At 38.6% G+C, this 18,033-nt stretch overlaps 1 long non-coding RNA gene across 1 annotated transcript; it reads right to left on the reverse strand.

Annotated features, from left to right (window-relative positions):
* Positions 1–281: 281 nt before the first annotated feature.
* Positions 282–1,419, reverse strand: LOC111608624. Its single transcript, XR_002752774.1, has 3 exons — positions 1,214–1,419; positions 1,073–1,135; positions 282–803 (listed from the first exon to the last, which is right to left on the reverse strand). It is a non-coding gene; the product is annotated as an uncharacterized LOC111608624 (long non-coding RNA).
* Positions 1,420–18,033: the final 16,614 nt, after the last annotated feature.

Here is an 18,033-nt window from a genome sequence, read left to right on the forward strand (position 1 = left end):
GGTGCTGGCCTTTCAAAATGGTATTGATCCGATACCAAATAAATACAGTGCCAGTATTGTGATACAGTATCAACAGATAAAACTTCTGACATCAGGGGGTGTTTTTGTGCTTTTGTTTTTCTTTTAATTATATTGTTGAAACCTTAGAAGAAGTTTTAAAGTTTATAGAGGCGTGTACAAAATACTTGAAGATAAACGGAAACCATAGAACGCTTGTGTCAAACTCAAGGGCCGTGGGCCACATCTGGCCCGTGTAGCACTATTTGATGTTTATAATGTAACAGTACTTAATGCACTGAAGGACTAAATAGCTTCTGACATCAGAAAAACTAAATTCGTCTGCTAGAGCTGTCGTCAGAAATCAATAAAACAATACAAGAGAGTAACTGTTTTCAATACTATGTATTTTTTAAAGAAGAAAATTAAATAAACAATACAAAACACAAAACATACATGGAAACCAAAATACAATAAATATATACACAATACTGCAGTTGATGTTCTAATGTGCACAGAGTCCTTCACTTTTCCCCGCTTGGTCAACACAGTGTCTGACCGACACACATTTAAAAGTCCATAGTTTGTTTATCCAGAAACTTTAGGGAAAAATGTCCAAGCGCAATTCAGCTCTGATGGAAAGGGTGAATAATGGGTAGTGTGTCTGTGTAATGAGAAGGAGGGGAAAGTTCATGGACCATCAAACTCCTACCAGACCAGTATGGAGTGAAATTCGGTTCTCCTGGCTCCAGCCAGATCTTAGAAGCTCGCCATCCTTTAACCCCAAAAAGGGGAAATCACCTGGCCTGTATTAAAATAAACAGGACCAGTCAATTACCAGCCTGCTAGTTAACTAGACTTGTTTCCATTGTACACATAAATAAATGCAATTATACATAAATAAATGCAATTATATCTACAATCAATTATTTAAGACAAAGATATTTAACATTTATCACATCATCTTAAACACATATGTTGCATTTAAAAGTTAGATTGTGTGTTTGATGATCACACAATTTGGCTATCACCATCAATATGTCAACCAAACAAAACATTCATGTTCACTACTCACCAATTCCTTTTAAAGATCAGTGCATGGCAGCTTCATGGCTCCAAGCTCACTGGATATTCAGATCTACATGGTTTATATTGTGAGTTTTTTAAACAAAGTGCATACAAACAAAGAAAGAACCAATTGTTTGACAGCACAAACCTGCAGCTCCTTTGTCTCCAGCTCTCCCTCTCACAGCTGATTGGGAAAGCTGGAGCAGGCCTGAAAAACCTACTTCAGGTGCAGTGATTGGCTGATTGCACTGTGTGACTGACTGTCACTCTAACCAATGAAGTAGCAAAGGTGGGACTAAGGCAGTTTTTACCCTGGGTTACACCCGCCATAACTTTTTATGTGGTATTAAGGAGAAAAGTTATTAGGTTAGCTTAAATCTTGGAAAAAGCATGGCTCTCATTTTCTCCTGTTAGCCCGGTCCCGAACGGATGTCGTCACGGCTGCAAGACGACGGCGAGGCACAATGACGTCACAGATCACAGAGTTTAATTCATACAAAGCAATCGACAACAAAGCTGCAGAGATACAGAGATATACATTTTATACAGACAAGGGGAAACAGACAACACGAAACACAGAGACAGACAAAGGCGCCCACGTGGAGAAAAAGATGGAAAAAACTCAGAAACTTGGGTGCTGACCTGGAATTATAAACTAAAGAGGTGTTTCCCTATTTAATATATGCAAAGAAGGCGTTCCGTTGTTCAACCAATCAGAGACCTATTTCGGCCCCCCAAAGAAACTTAGAACCTCCCCTCATCACAGCTCAGATGTCTGGTTTTTGTCTAGGCAAAAAGGGGGGGACCACTTCGTCTTGGGCCGTGCCAGGTACGGGGAGAGGCGCCAAAGAGTCTCCTGCTCTATCGGAATGTAAATTTTATTGCTTTGTGTGTGGGGGAGGCAAAGGGCCCTGCTTCGGCCTGCTTCTTCAGCTGAATTCCCAAATGCTCAACAGAAAACTGTTCCAAATAAGAGTGTTGGCTATACCTTTACACATGTCGTAAGATTAACTGTATTAAGCACCAGAAAATAATTATTTTCTTAACAGTGGCCCTCTACATTCTAGACTAAACATTAACTTAGTCTTAAATATTATGTTATAAATCAAATCAATGTAGTTTTTATCTGTTTTCCTGCCAAATTATATCAATCAGTCCCTTCAGTTTCTTGAGAATTATCGTCGAAATTCACACAAACTCAACAAATCCCCCGCACTTTTTGACGCTAACACATAATTGGGAGTTTAGTGCAGATATTTCTCAAAAATTCTCAAAAACTGTTGAACTTCTGCCTCAGCCCTAATTGATGTCAGATTATAGTCCACAATCTACACAGCGAGTAATAAAAATTCGCTTTTACCGTAATAAACAAGCGCAGATATCGCAAATATTTCCAAATTAGTACCACAAACACTTTGATATTTATTGCAAAAAAAATCACAAAAAGAATCACAAAATCCTGATTTAGTGATCTTGATTTGGCCCAAAACAAAAATGAGTTTGACACCGCTGCCATTGAATAACAAAACTAATTTGTGTGTTCTTCCCTGAATAAACAAAGCGAAAACGTTATAATATGCGAGAAAATCAAAATATGAAAGTTGAGAAGCCACAACACGAAGAACTAAAATTTCAAAAGGGAATCTGAAACCAAAGTATCGTTTTTGCCACGCTAGTATCAGTGCGATGCTGATACCTACTTGGTACTTATCGATACTCTTGGATCGAGCCGCCTGCCTCTTCTCTACATGCAGGCCAGATTTACTCCACTGTTGGGTTTTTGTAGGAGCTGCTGAACAAACCATTTAACAACATGCTAACATGAACAAAATGCTAATGGTGACGCTAATCAAGTGAACAGCTTGATCAGAAAACATGTTTCCAAATCATGCAGAATTCCTGGCCTCGGTGTTTCATACCGGATCTGTACGAGCAGCAGTCTGTCTTTAGGTTGTTGTTAAGGAAGAAGAAGGGAAATGATCCCTCTCTCTTTCCGTCTGCAGCTCTGCCTTGTTGGCTGTCTTTCTGCTACGTTGCATTAGTGCCAGGGTTTGTCAGTTTGTTACACCGGCCTGACAATGAGGCTCTGCTGCCAGCTGCACTTTAGATTAGAGAGTGCACATCAGTCATTTTAATATTTACCCTCCCTCTGTTACTCTCTTCCTACCTTTCTTTCACCCTTCAGCTGTCGCGTCTTTCCTGTCCACTCTTTTCTTTGTTTTTGGTCACTTTGCTCTTGTCCTTCACATTTTTGTGACTGCATTTCCTTTACAGCTGTTATATTATTTCGAATCATCCATGTTAGTTCTTACAAGTCATTGTTTCTGTCGTGGTTTAAGGCTCACGTTTCTGAGGAAAAACGTGGTTTAAGTTTTTCCTCTCATATTTAGATTTTTTTAAAGGTGACCGTTTCGTCTTTTGTTTTGTAGATTTGTTTGAATATTACATTTTGGTTGGGTTCTTGTTTCTCTTCATTTGTTGCCTCTTTCAGTTTTTCTGTCATGAACCAGTTTTATATTTTATTATTAATTACGTGCACCACTTCTTTTCGGCTACGCCTCCTGACTCTGGATTTTACGTCTGGTCTGTGTTTGGGTTCTCCATTCTTCTCTTACCTTTGCGTCACTTTTATTTGCCTCCCCGTTTCTTGCATTATTTTTTTGTTTGCTAATTTTGAGGACCAGGAAGTCACGGTGTTGCATTTCCATTGACCTTCAAACTGCACAAATTGGAAATATGAAAATTAATTTGCTCAATGGAAAGAATGCAATTCTGAAAGAAAGAAAAAAGCTTTTGCGTTAGGATGAGGTGGTTTTTTTTCCGACTGTATCGGAATTAGCGCAGTTTGCAAAACTGCACTAATTGCTCGCGTCACGTGAGTCACATGATCAACAACCGGCTGTTGCCACCGGTGGAAAAGACGACGACAGGAAGTGGTGGTACAGAGTGAACAAACTCATTCATGTGTGATTTTAATTGTGTTTTTTATTTAATTGAAACACCGCAAATGCAAAATTGTGTTGTTTTTTTTTACATTAGCGGAACACCAACAAAGTTTTGTGCACATTTGTAAAGGAAACTCAGCTGCTACTGTTGCTATTTTGAATTTATTTCGACAATTTTTTATCTGCAGTTCACCTTTTCAATTTTGCTGTTTCCTGTTGACAAAAGTAAATCATCTTAACTCAAATTACGATTAGTGACTAAAGGTCGATTAAAGGTCAATTCATCACTCATAGAAATCAAGACTCCTTTATTGATGTTGCAGCTTATGTTGCCGGAAACCTTTTGCCACGTCGCTGACTCTGTCATAACCAACCTGGAACTAATTGTACTTCCAGTCAAGACGCATGTTGCTGACTGTAGGCATAAATCTGGCTGCGATATTAATATCTTTTAAGGCGTCGGTGTAAATATTTACACAGTTTTTGCAATACTGCTGTTAGAAAATAACGTAGACTGCACTTTATTCAACCACTTTTTTTAATGGAGAATCACTAAATGTATTGAAAGGAACACATTCTACAAACTATTTATTTATATATATATATGTAAGTATTTATAAAATGTATCTTCATTACATTTTATTATAGATCAAGTCTTTTTAAAATCCTCAACTTTCATTGCTTTTTGTGGTAGTAAATGTTCTTCCAATTGCAACAAGGACATCTGATTGAATGTAAATAAAAAAGTTGAAACGCACAAAAAAAATATATTTTAAAATTCAAAATAACTAAGAAGGCCGACATTACAAGTTTCAATATTTATATTCAGCAAACCTTTACATTTTGAGTTAAAATGTTTGTATGAAAAATAAAAGTCTAGCCAAAAACAGAAAACTAAAGAAGTGAGTCAGTGGAAAGATCTCTATTCAAGCCGCTACATATTTATATCCACGTTTAGCGGAAGAAGCAACGGTCACTGGAGAGTTCCTCTCCTCGGCTGCCTTCATTTCCTCTGCCCTTCGGCGAACACTGAGGCGCCGTGTGGTTTAGCCAAGGATCCAGAAGCTGGCACCAGTCAGGGTTCAGCTGGTTGGATGAATGAAATGAACTCTGTTCAGCCAAAACTGAAAGCAGAGGCGCTGCCAGAGCAAGGGCTACTAAATTAGAAATCTACACACAAACACCAAGTCTGACGGAGAAAGCAGAATACAGATGGGCAGAAATGTCAAGAATCTGAAACAGAAGAAGGTGGTGGTTGATGTGAAGCATTTGTCTGATTGGATCCTGGCGTGGAAATGTTGGTGATCAAATTCAACCTAAAGGCTAAAAGGAACACGCTCTGCAAAACTAAACGTTAAGTAACAAACGTAGGCAGAAGGCCTTTCAAACGTTTCACCATTTTGTCATTTAGCAACAATAAACCTGTATTTTATTTGGAAGAGAGTAATACAGCACATTTTGTTAACATGTTCTGCAAATAAGAATCCTAAAAGTGTGGCATACACTTAGGGCCCAGGCCCCTAATTAAGTTCCTGCAGGATGTGATGAAGTTGGTATAATATCTTTTAAAATGAAACAAATACTCCAAACAATGCTTTTCTTTCTTTTTTTTTTACTGAGTTAATTGCAAAAAAAAAATAAAACAACAAAACTCCAGATTGTAATTTATCTATAAAAATAAATAAATTCATGAATTCCATGACAATGCAGCAAGCATTAGTCATAAACAAAAACAATAGAATCTGGCTACATCTGCTGGGTTAGGAACTAAAACAATACACTTTCATAATAACTTTACCAGAACATCTTGATGCACTTTTAAAAATATTTTCTTCACATTTGCAAACAAGTAGCTGGTACATTATCGCCACCATTTGAACAAGTGCAAAAAAAAACAAAAAAAATTGAATGAACAATGATTAGTCATTTTCTTTTTTGTTGTTTTTCTAAATCATAGGTAAAAATATGACATTATTCTAATATATGAAAAGGCCCTATTCATTTTCCTTAGTAGATAGGGTTCATGTTATACAGATCAACACAAGAGGGCACCCGAAGTCCACCTCTGTGTCTTAGTGGTAATCAGTCAAATGCAGGCTGACGCCTTTTATCAAACTCTGTATGTGTGCATTCATTTAAATTAGCTACTAATACGAGTGAAAGTCAATGCAAAGTCCTAATGTGGACGGAAATACAGACGTGTGCCTGTGTGTGTGCAGGTGTGTGTGTGTGCGTGCGCGCGCAAGGTGTTGCAGGTCTAAATGCGTCATGCTGACACACCAGTGTCACTGACGCAAGTGGGCTCGCTGCCCACATCGATGGACAGGATTACAAAACCCCTTTCAGCGGCGCGGCTCAGACGTCTGAACAAGGTGGACGGGGTCAGCAGCGCGCTCCGTTCATTTTGTGTAAAAAATGACGAGCTCAGAGAAAAATCCTGATCACTCCAACTTCAGAGTCTACGAGCAGTTTGTTTCCAACAAGGTTTCGGCCTGTTTGTAGTTAGATTTACAATAACTTGTTCAAAGTCGAGACGTAGAATACTTTTCTTAAATAAAAAACTTTTACATTTCAATTTTGCTTTTGACGTTTACTACCTTGTCCATCCTATTTTAACCAGTTGTAGTTTTGTGTAGCTGTCATGAGGACACCGCTGTCTTCACAGACCCATCGACTTGCATGCAACTTGTTTTTGAGGCGACATTTAAGGGGTATTTAAAATATTGTTTAATTTATATTTAATTTCTTGTGTTTTTCTGCTAAAAACAAAACCAACTAAATGATTGTTTGTTTTTTCTTTAAGCTCTAGTGGCCTTTATTAGATAGTGAAATGACAGGAAAGGGAATAATGAGAGAATTGGACGACATGCTGCAATGGTCGCCAGGCCGGGAATCGAACCTGCGACGGCCGCGTCGAGGACTAAGGCCTCCATACCTGGGTTGTGCCACCACAGCACACCCTGAAACCAACTGAATTATATTTAAAGAAAAAAAAAAAGATCTACCATAATTTATTTGAATCCATTCTGTTTTAGATTTGAAAACTTAAAATGAGCTTATTTTTGACATTTTAAAACTGACACTATCAAATGTATTATACCCTTCTAAGAAACTATATAACGTGATAAATTCTGATCTTTGTAGAGTATGTGGCTATTTATTTTTAAATTTCAGAGAGAGGAAGATAATATGAGCTGAGGAGATTTGGAAAAGAAAAAAAAGTCACAGAAGTTTTCATCCGTAAGTGAAAGATTTATGAGAAATAACAGATATTCTATGGTGGGAAGAGATTGAGGAGCACAATAACGGAGAATCCAGTTGTGATTTGTATTGTAGCAGTTTTGTCTGCCGTGCTGAGTCAGAAGCTGAGTCATTTAGAGTGGAAATATTGTTAAGGAGCATCGGCATGGAGGAGTGTTATGCAATGAACACACAGACCTCACCCACCATCAATTGGTTTTGCTTTTAAATAATAAAAAAATGTACAGGTAATCACGTACTGACAAATGCCAACATAGCAAACTGTACTGTAATATACTGCAGAGTATTAAAAATAGTCTTTTTATTTTATATTATTTTAGCCAAAATATCTTTTCAGTCATTATCTACTGAATCGTGCTGACATGTAAACATGCAGAGAGCATTGTAGCTCTCATTAACATAATCTCATATTGCACAGTGATGGTGCCATATTCAGGTACACCGCTAGGTGTCAGCACATATAAATAAACACAGCTTAGATATTATGTGAAATCATAAACAAAGTTTTTTTTTGGTCTGCTTTTCTGCGTGATCTTGTTTCATCCTCCCCCCCAAAATTTATAAACGTGAATGTTTGGTAAACTGGTGATATTTAAATTGAGATTAGAAGTGGGTGGTGCGCATTGTTTTTTTCTGTGCCATCTTTGTCTTCTGGCAGTAGTATAACACTCTTTGTGGCATAACCACAAAATTTTATTATTATTTGAATATTAATAATATTAGAATATTAACATTAAATATTCTAATTTGTTTGGGGCGGAACTTCCACTCAAATCAAACCAGCGCAGAAATAATCAGAAACATTATCTTTCATTTTTTCTTTTTATAGTCGTCTAATACGAAGTCAAATCAGTTTAAAATAACTTAATATTTTGTAACACTGAAGCAGGAAAGTGTGCTTGCATTTTGTAATTATGCAATTTGTTCCTGACTAGAAAAGGCAGCTTAAAGAAATGAACAATGAAACTGTTCAATCTCAATCCATCCAAATGCTCCATAAATAAACTCTCATTTTTTGCAGCAGGAAAACACACTGAAAAGACAGCATAAAGCTCCAACTTAAAACAATTGAGTTCATTTGTTACACGCAATCAAATTAAGTTGGTATTTATGTTCGTTTAATATTACAACTTAATAAACTTAACATGTGTACTTGGATAGACTTCATTTGATTACTTAATTAGTACATTTTTAGAAAGTTTTTCAGTGTAGTGACTTTTGGAGACGGTGTCTATTGGTAGGCTTATGTTTTGTTTTATATGTAGTCTAATATATGCTCTCATCCAATTGTTGTTTGTTTTTTCTTTTTGACAACTTTTCATACCTTATAAATCCAGTAACATAAAAACTCAAGTCTTTGCATTTGCAATACCTCCCGTTGCCACCAGGTGTCAGCAGCGTTCTTTCAGGATCAGTTTGTTTCCGACGTGCCACATAAATACCGCAGTTACTGTATGTATCAACGCTGTATTGGGTTAAAAAAAAAAGAAGAAGAGGGCATTCGATTCTATTTAAAGTCAAAACATATCTTAGTTCTGAAAATTCTTTTTTCCCCTTTATTTGCTGTTCTCAACATTATTCAATGCAGATATTAAGGATAGAGATATGCAGGCTTAAAATAAAATAGTGCAACTGATGAAAACAGATTAAGCAAAAATGCAGAGTGCTTAATAAACATAGTATTGTTGTTGACACACTCATGATATCAAAGACTTAATAACTGCCTCCTGTGTCAGACATGCTAGCTTCGAGGTTTGGGCCCACTCCTCAGGTCATCTGGAATATGCTAGAATATGTTTATAAACACTTTTTAAAGGTAAATGATTTTATTTTAAATCGATTGTTGGATTTTGAAGGCATCACTGCAGCACTTTGATTTCTTTCTTTCAAAAGTCATTTTGATCAGTTTGTTTGTTTGATGCAGTTTTAGCCAAACGTCAGCTGTCCAAAACATAAATGGCATTCGTACGCAATTTTTTAAAATATTTTTATGCCACAGTGTGTTCTGGAGTGAACCTCCCGGGATTATTTGCTCATTACTTTGTGAAATGTATGACAAATCAGAAAGAGCCCCTGCCATGCAAACTAATTCACAGCCCTGACCTTTTTACTGTTTGGTAACCACAAACTTTGGTGTATTTTGTTGCATGTTTTACGATAGACTGTCATGACGCGTTGCTTAAGTTTGAAGGATACATGGTTCTCCTGGTTCTACAAATTAAAACCTGAAAAGTGTGCACCTAAATATTCCCGGAGCCAATCCTGTGCAGTTCAGCCTTTAGCTCTAATTCTGGTGGTCTTTGGTAGTGTGTCTGTTACGATGCCAAACGTCAGCACGTCTGGTGTTGGGAACTAAAATGGCAGAATGTGCACCGATTAGATGCCAAGATGACCCCGAGCAAATAACGAGGCCAGGTGATGCTTTTGGTTCTTTAGTAGGCAGGTTACACCCACTTCACAGGAAGGTTCAGGTGGACTGATGCGAGTTTGTGTGGTTCTAGATCAAGAAAGATAAATAAATACAAATTGCAATCTACCATAAACACTGACACTCATTTGTAGGTTACAAACATATTATAATCACATTACTCTTCTTTCTTGTTACTATTAATGTTAAATAATGTAAAAGAGAACCACTGAACATAATATGATTCACCTTTTAAAAGCAGAAATTAAGCTTAGCCTGGCCATCGCTTATTCTGGAAAAACCTAGCAACAGAAAATGTTGCTAGGTTTTTGCTAGAAGGTACTAAAATACACATATAAGGCTACTTAAACACAAATAGACTGTAACTTACCACTCTTATGGACGCACACTCTAATAAAATCACAAAACTACATGCGAACACAATGTCTGCTGACCTGCACGGCTTCCTGAACAGCATTTTTCATGTGGACAAAGTACTACTCACAAAACGGCCGCGCCACCTGATGGCGAAGCTGTGAACTACAACACAGCCTTCAGAACATTGTCTCTGCCGCCTTTTCAGTGTGTGACCTCCTTTCTCTCCGAAATGGATCAAGCTCAGTCAAATTGAAAGAAGAGCTTCTGTGAACATGAGTTTTCAAGTCTTGAAACAAATTCTCAGTTGGACTATGAATGTTTAGGGTTGTTGACCTGCTGGATGGTGAACCTTCACCCCAGTCTCAAGCATTTTGCAGCCTCTAGCAGGGTTTTCATCCAGGATTGTCCTGTATTTAGCTCCCTCCATCTTCCCAGAAAAGCATCCATACATCATGAAGATGATGTGCAATGTCAGTTTCCATCAACTCGTAGCATTTTGCATTTTGGTAAAAGAAAAGGGTCCTTTTGGTTTGTTGTTACAATGCCGCTTGGCAATAAATCACTTACTGCTGGAGAGCCTGTTTGTTTTCCCTTGTACTTGTAGGTATATGAAGACTGCTTTTGGTGGAAATAGCCTCATGGTTTGGTCAAGGCTTATCATTGGAGGCCATTTAAATGCTAAGAAATGAGATTCTGAAACCAGTGGGCGATCCTGTGTCTTCTCACACCTTTGGATCAAGCTGAGCCCCAGAGCGCGAGGTTTATCAGAGATCCCCTCCAGTGTCACACCAACACCAGAACTTATAAGTGGAGAAAATGGCTGCACACCAGAATCAGCCTCACAAATCCACCTTGGCTGAAGTGGCTGGTCCCACATTTTGAGACCAAGCTGGTCACCACCATAAGGAGGAGGCGCCAAGCAGTTTCGGTTTTGTCTAGTCAGCCAGTACACTACCGACAGTACTTTACGGTTTGTTAAATGGATAAATAGCTATATTGCCAATATGTTTCTTCAAAGTTGAATATTTCAGTCCTATAAATGACACCAGATCTATGGGTCCCTGCAGTTTCTCCAGACTTACTGTTGCTCTGTTACACGTGTCTCTAAAGACTCCAACATACTCCCTCTGAGGTGTTGAAGTTGTCTCTCATCGATGTAGTCTTGTGACGGAAATGGCGTCATTTTATTCACAGTGAGGCGTCCGCCTCCCGTTCTCAACACCAAGCCCAGATCGAGCTATTCTGACAGAACTCTGCGCAATGCGTTGTGTGATTGATCAGAAATCTGTGGCACATTTTATGCAGGAATCCGTTCAGACAGTTATGTTGATATTTCGCTTCAGTCAGTCCACTGTCTGGTTTTTGTATCCACAGGCAACATGGGAACTTTTTTATCTTTTTTGTTTTAAGGCTTTATTGGCTCTAGTGGCCTTTATTTGATAGTTAATTGACAGGAAAGTGGGTAATGAGAGAAGGGGGAATACATGCGGCAAAGGTCGTCAGGCCGGGAATCGAACCTGCGACAGCCGCGTCGAGGACTAAGGCCTCCTTATGTGGGTTGTGCTTAACCCCTGCGCCACCACAGCACATCCAACATGGGAACTTTTAAGGAATATTTATTAGAGATGGCAAAAAATTATGCAGAGTTGCACGATTCTAAACTAAATAACTACAAAGGTTGTCAATTGGCTAAAAACTCCTGGAAGAAATTTCTAACGTTGTCCACTGAGGAGGCTGTCTGCAGAAAAATGTAGCGCCAGCTCAGTGGCCTTTTCGTAAAAACAAAATGGAGGATGCAGGGAGCAGGTAGTGGCGTGACATGTACTAAAGTGGGAGGGGTGATCTGGACATGGTATGAAAGGTGTGTGCCAACGCTGTGCACAGGTAGCCACTAGGAGGTGCTAGAGCGCCTGCCCTTTTTCTTCTGGACAAATTTTTTTTTTTTTACATATATTTGCCTCCTAAAACTTATATGCAAAAGTTAAAACTTCACCTACCTCAATTTTTCTACCCCTCCCCTGCTACGTCTTCTACGGCCCCCACCAGCTGCCACAGGGATGTTTAAAAATGTAGCTCTTGGATTAAATTAGAAAATAACCCATCAAAGTCAAATGTATCTCATGCGTAGGTACGGTATGATGTCAAGCTGTGCCTGTAAAAAAAAAAAAAAAAAAAAAAATCTCACACTGCTAAGGTAGCTGGAGGTGTCATCTGTCCCACGAAATACACAGGTATTGTGAACATCCCGCCAACACCTGACCACAGGTCAACTGTTCAGCTCTGGATGCGGTGTGGAAGAGGCTGAAGTAATGCTCTGTTTGCCAGTTAACTGTCAGTGTTGCTGTGGTGGGTTAGCTGTAGCTATGTTTCCATTACAAATGTGAGCAAAACTTTGTCAATATTCTTCTAATGTCGAAAAAAATCAAATTTTGCAAATGTGGTGTTTTTATTAAACAAGAAACACAATAAAGAGTCACACGTGAAGATAAGTCATTAAAATAACATACACGATCCTCCAACCACTTCCTGTTGTCTAATTCTTTTTCAGGGTTTGCGGCAGCGGCAACATCCAGTTGTTGGGCGCGTGACTTGTGTGATGCAAAAAATTGTTTCTGTTGGACTTTTGCGGAATAAACCAATTTAAAAAATCACCTCATCTTAGTGCCAAATTTTTTTTTTTTTTTATCAATAAACAAGTAGTTTTTTGTTTTTTTTTTTAATTGGTGTGCTTCCATTAAGCAATTTTATTTTAAAAATGTAAAATTGGGCAATTACATGATCAATGAAAACACAGCTAGTTTTCCCATACTCTACTCAGCTTGATGAATTAAACTGTTCTATCATTTAAACCAGATTTTTTAAAACTTCGTAAATCAATCTAGCGTGTTCCGTGGTTGTCGCTTCATTTCCATTATTTTTCGTTCTCCTCATTTTGAATCATGACTCTACATGTAGGATGTGAGGGTGACAAATCTGCAGCAGAAAGCTGTAAAGCGTTTCTGCAAGAAACCCCTGAAAGCTCAGCAATTTCCTCCGGCTGGATAAATAGAAGTTTTAGAAATCATTGATTCGTCCTTTATTTTAATGAGGAGAAATCCACTGGGAGCTCGGCGGTTCTCTCTGCGGGGCGGACCACGCACAAGGCAGCAGTTCAAACAAGCATAGAACTGTACAGAGAGAAGTGGATGTTCTTCATGCATTAATGCCCACTGTCATGGCCATATGTGAATAAATATATTAACTCATGTACATAGACGAGGAGAAACGAAGAGCGTTTAAACCCCTGCATTTGTCCTCACTCTGTTTGCTCTTTAGTCAGCAGCTTGTAATCTACACTTGCACTGTATATATATATATATATATATATATATATATATATATATATATATATATATATATATATATATATATATATATATATATACAGTAAAAATAAATAATAAAACACAGATACCTCATATTACAGTAAAGGTTCTGTAAATCAAGCGGAGGACTTAGACGTGAAGGATTTCTAGAAGATCGCCTCCACAGTGGCTGGTGGAAGGAGGGGCTGTTTGGCTACTTCATCCATACAATTTCCATTAAACCCTTTGCACTTTCTGCTTGTGAGAACAGCTTTGCATTTTCAGCACATTTTTTGTCCACTATGCTTGTAAATGGACTCTCAGTATTATTGAGCTACCCATAAATGCTAAAATTATTGTCTTTTTTTAAATTTATTTTGCTTTTCTTGTTTTCTGCTCGGATGTTGAGCTTAAATGCTGAATGTTTTCCTTTCAAAAGAACACCAAATTTCTTTTTCTTTCTTTCTTATGGACTGTCCTCACAGTTGCCAACACTTTAAATCCTATCAATTAACTAATAGTCTTTGGTGACTTTGCTGACTTTCTGTAATGGCATAGCTACTCCCTTGGGAAAGAGCCCTTTAACCATTCATGCACACAATTCTCCAGAGGCCCAGGTACTCTCTTATCCTCTCTTTTCTTTCTCAACCTTCGGGCTCTCTATAGGTTTCAGATCTTTATAAAAGCAAATATCTCCGACACATTGTTTTAAAAAAAATATCGTACGCACGGGATCGGTTTCAGAAAAGCTTTCATCCGCACGGACTGGTACAAATCCGCCCCTGAGTGTGGTTTTAAACATGCCTAACCTGTAGGGGGCAGTGCAACGCAAAGCTAAAACCTATTGGCTATGTCAGCCAATCAGATTGCTTCACAACAACTTCCTGTTAGGAATTAAACATGGCGCCTGGAGATTCATTGTGTGGACAGATGGGTTGAACTAGCATTTTAGAATATAAAGATAATAAAACATAGGACAATGTCAATTGGGAATTGTATCAAAGCAAATAGGTGGATATGCTGGTGGATTATTTGGTGGATTATTTGGTGCAGACTGTAATGTGCGAGACCCTAAATCTCCGTTTTCACCATATAGACTCACGCAAACACAGATACAAAGTTTTCTCATAAATGCTAAAGGGGAGATTACAAATTTCCACTCTGGTTGGAGCTTTTGTAAATCATTATTTTTACTAACATTAAACACAGTTTTTTTTTGTGTAGATGAAAGGCCAAAACACATAAAAATGTAGTAGGTTCTCAGATATTCAGACATCTAGGCTTTAGACGTATGACGCTCTGCAGTCTAACATGGTTTCCAAGGCCTATGAAAGGGAAACGGACCAACAGAATAACAAATTCTTCACCATGACGAGAAATCACATTTTCATCCCTTGTTTCAACCTGGAGTGTTGTTTGGTTAAAAACTCAATGTTTTAATGTTGTTTTTTTCATTTGAACCAAGTACGCATAACTAGCTAAAGTTATGCGTACTTGGTTCACATAACTTTACACATTTCTTTGAGAAATGTGTAACGATGTTATGCAAAGCTGTACAGGCCGATGCCCTCGCTGTGCATGGTGGCTCGATAGAGTTGGTTCGCCTTTCCCGCCTTGTTCGTCACATTCTCAGTTGCTTTATACGTTTTTAATTGTTGGTTTGATCCTTCATATTGACACTTTTAGGCGAACAACTGTTGCATTGTGACACTGCGTTTGAATCCCAGCTCGTGATCTTTCTGCGTGGAGTTTTCAGCGGTACGCATTCGAAGGCCATCAGAACTCTAAAGTCTATAAGTCCTCTGAGCCGGTATATCACTCGAGAACAGTCTACGTGCCATGAGTGTCCCCAGAGTAAAGGTTTCATTGAGAAAAACAGGCATGAAGGGTAAGGTGGCGCTCTGATTAAATGGGAGTGGCTGGCAGTCGGCCAGCTACAAAGAGAGGGCAGCGGCAAGTGAGAGAGGAAGAGTGAGTCATCTAAATGATACGTTCACCTTTTAACCAATCGGGAAGCAGGACCCTGTTCGCTCATCCATCATTTCCTTCACAAAAGGCTCTCTATGGGGGAACGGGAATTTTAAAAATGGAAACTTGTCACAGCAGCTGAAGCACTCACTTTAGCATAATAAATGTGGAGCTCTGCTGATGCATAAAACATTTTACCGTGAGCTAAAGTTGATCATAACTGCGCTGAAAGTGAACCCCATTTACAGCTGCAGTAATCGCACCACTTGAATTATTTTTGATCTTTTATCAGGTCGTTCTGTGACGTTACCACTGCAAAGCTTTGTTAGTTTATGATCAACTGTGGCTGGGCGATCGAGTGAAAAAGATCGAGTTCGATCGGGTGAGCAAATTTCCAGTTTTTGAAGATTTAGTTGGGGGGTTTATTTCTGGAAAATTGTGTTCTGGTTTGTTTTTCCTCAGTTGCTTCCTTGGGTTTCCATAGTTCAGAGGGATGTTTTACGGATTCTGCTCGTTTTGACTTGAAATTCAGGTCAACTCACAGAAAGAATGATTGAAACAAACTTTTCAAATGTAGTTTCTATTTTTTTTAAGGAAAAAGAATAGTGAGAAGGAAAAATATTGATTAAAATTGGAAATCAAATTTGGTATAAAAAAAGGCCTGTTAAGCCATATCACCCCGCCTTGTGACCAACACTAAACATAACGTAATTCTGAGGTGGAATGGAAATAACACATTTCAATTCTTACAAATAAAAATCTGTAAGTCCTCAGTGGCTCCACATTCAACTTTGCCAAACAGCTCAGACTGATTGGCTGAAGCGAATTATCATCAACATCAATATTCAAGGTCTGTACTTTGATTAGACTGTTCAAACGCATGAATAACCATTTCTCTGTCTTGCTGTATATTTGGGAACATTGTCCTTCAGTAAGGAATTCCTCCAAACGAGTCTCAAGGGTTTTGTATCCTTAAACGGGTTTCCATCAACCGTAACCAACTTACTTGTTCCTGTTGAACAAAAGTACTTCAACGTAGTGTGTTCTGGATAAATACTAAAGTTTAATACAATTAATAACGATTCAACCAACTTATTAAGTTTCCTTCCTGGAACTAATTAAACCTCCTCTGAAAGGTCTTGTGCAGTTCTGGAAAAAGAGAGCGAAGGAAGATGAAAAGATATTCAGAGAAGCCGAGAAAGAGGCCAGGAGGATAACACCGAGCTAAAGCTGAGGAGGACAGAAAGTTATAAAAAGATGAGGGTCAACAGGGGAGCGCGAGGAGGAGACAGGAGGAAAGTTTTGTCTGCGGCTTGTTCTACTTAATGCACAAGGAGACGGTCTTGCTTGTAAGGACTGAAGCTGGGACGGGGTCTTAATGAAACCCTCCAACAAGGTTTCCAATTAGCTCACTCCATTTTGAAGTGTTGCTTAATAAAGCCTTTAACCTTCATTGTCTGAGTGTTTCATGAAAACATTCAAACAGTCTTGGAAGGAATGATGTGTTTAACATAAGATAGCCAAGTAAAAGAGGAAAAAAAAAGCTGCATATGTTCATAACGTAGCGTTCAACTCAAACCCACGGTGATGGTCGGAGCGCATTCAAAGTCCGGCTTGACCCAGTGGTCTGTGGGGTTGGAGCTGGGAACGATGGGAACATGCTGTTCTTTTCTCCCCAGGTCCCACCTTTACATTTGCTGTCTTCACCCTCCTGTCCTTTCGCTGCCTCGCTTCTCTCCATTTCACCTTCCTCCACCCATTCAATTTCTCTCTGGCTCCTCTCCACGTGTCCTGTTTGCCATTTCACTCTCTCTCTCTTATCTCTTCTGACACCATTTTCTCCATATTTTATTTTACTCTTTTCTTCTTATCAGCTGTTTTTCACTGTATTTTCACTCTCCTTTGTCATATTTTTGGTTTTCTTCCTCCTTTCTGTTTCTTTTATGATTTATGTAGTTGTTTGGATTGATCATTGACTTGTTTCCTTTGAACTTCAAGTTAATCTCTCCACCTTGTCTTCTCATTTTACCCTTTGCTCTTTAAAGCTGCGGTATGTAACATCAAAGTTACACAAAGTGGACAAAATATGTTTTGTCCGTTTTCGCTAAAACCGTCATCATGTCGTGACAGAGTAATATGAGACAGATAACGTGAAAAGATCGAGTTCCTCCACTTCCTCCCTGAGTTACTGTTGCCATCTGAAGAAATGCACTGCTTCCAGTCAGAAACAGCCAATCAGAGCCAGAAGGTGGGTCTTAGTGCTGTCAATCACTCTTGTGTATTTGCTGTTCAATGTGCTAATGGTGGAGAAAACATTTACAGTTACTGGAAAACCATCTTTCCACCGTCACCGGAAGTCATGAAACTAGCCTTAGCATTCAAAACAGGCTCTGCTAGAAGAGGTGGAGGTAGGAATGACCACACTGAGGGTGATTGACAGCACTAAGACCCGCCCCCTGGATCTGATTGGTTGTTTCTAGTTAACACAGCAGAAGGCAGAGGAGCTACGTTTTTTTTGTTGTTTTTTTTACATGGATTATCTCTCATAACATATTGTCACAACACAATGAAAGTTTCAACAGATATGAAAAAAAATATTCTTTATTAAAGTCACACACTGCAGCTTTAAGGACGTCACTGCCTCCCGTCTCATTCTACTTGCTTA

This window comes from Xiphophorus maculatus, chromosome 5 (assembly GCF_002775205.1).
Source record: "Xiphophorus maculatus strain JP 163 A chromosome 5, X_maculatus-5.0-male, whole genome shotgun sequence".
NCBI lineage: Eukaryota > Metazoa > Chordata > Actinopteri > Cyprinodontiformes > Poeciliidae > Xiphophorus > Xiphophorus maculatus.